The following is a 1013-nucleotide window of genomic DNA, read 5'->3' as shown; positions in this document are numbered from 1 at the left end:
GGGTTTCACCGTGTTAGCCAGGATGGTCTCGATCTCCTGACCTTGTGATCCGCCCGCCTCGGCCTCCCAAAGCGCTGGGATTACAGGCGTGAGCCACCGCGCCCGGCCGCTGGTAAAGTGAGTGACAGCCTCCCTGAGTCTTGAGAGGTGCATTAGCAAATTCAGCTCAAAGAGGGGTCCATGAGAAGGCTCGTTTCCAGCCAGGCCGGCAGAAGCTCAGGGCACAGCCTGGGGCTTGTGACTGGCAAGGGCCATGGGGGGCAGGTTTGTGGGGAGGAGCCTGCAGCCTGTCCTCCCCGATGCAGCCTCCAGGTAGGAGTGAACTGAATGGAGGACCCCGGCTCCTGCCCCTGTGCCGTTTTGCTCGCGTGTGCTGGAAGGGACCTGTGACTGCTCCGACAGCCTGGGAGAAACTGAGTTTGTGATTCCCACGTTCTCAGGCCCAAGACCACATAGCTGCGGAGGAAGTGGCCGAGTCGGGGGCGTGAAACCAGCTGCTGCACCCTGGGAGTGGCAGTGATCTCCTTCCTCCACATTCAACCCACTAGCGGGCCTATCCCGTCTGCCTCCAAAAGCCGCCCCCAGTCCAGCCTGCGGTCCCAGCCCAGACTCCCTTCTCCTGAGCCACTGGATTACCTGGGTGATGCCTGGAGTTTCCCAACAGGTCCCCCGCCTTCACTCCCGACAGTCACCAGAGAGGTCTTTAAAACACACGGACTGGGCGCAGCGGCTCACACCCACGATCCCACCATGTTGGGAAGCCTGACAGGAGAAGCACCGCCATCCCACACAAGCCCCTCATTCTAAAAGTTCAACTTAATAAAAGGCCACTCAATCCAAAGGGTGTCAGCCTAACAGCTAAGATCAGCATGACCTGGCTCAAGCCTGTAATCCCAGCACTTTGGGAGGCCGAGACGGGCAGATTACGAGGTCAGGAGATCGAGACCATCCTGGCTAACACGGTGAAACCCCATCTCTACTAAAAAAAATACAAAAAACTAGCCGGGCGAGGT

Source organism: Mandrillus leucophaeus, unplaced genomic scaffold (assembly GCF_000951045.1).
Source record: "Mandrillus leucophaeus isolate KB7577 unplaced genomic scaffold, Mleu.le_1.0 Scaffold8, whole genome shotgun sequence".
In the NCBI taxonomy this organism is placed as follows: domain Eukaryota; kingdom Metazoa; phylum Chordata; class Mammalia; order Primates; family Cercopithecidae; genus Mandrillus; species Mandrillus leucophaeus.
Note: the sequence above shows the minus strand (reverse complement) of the source record.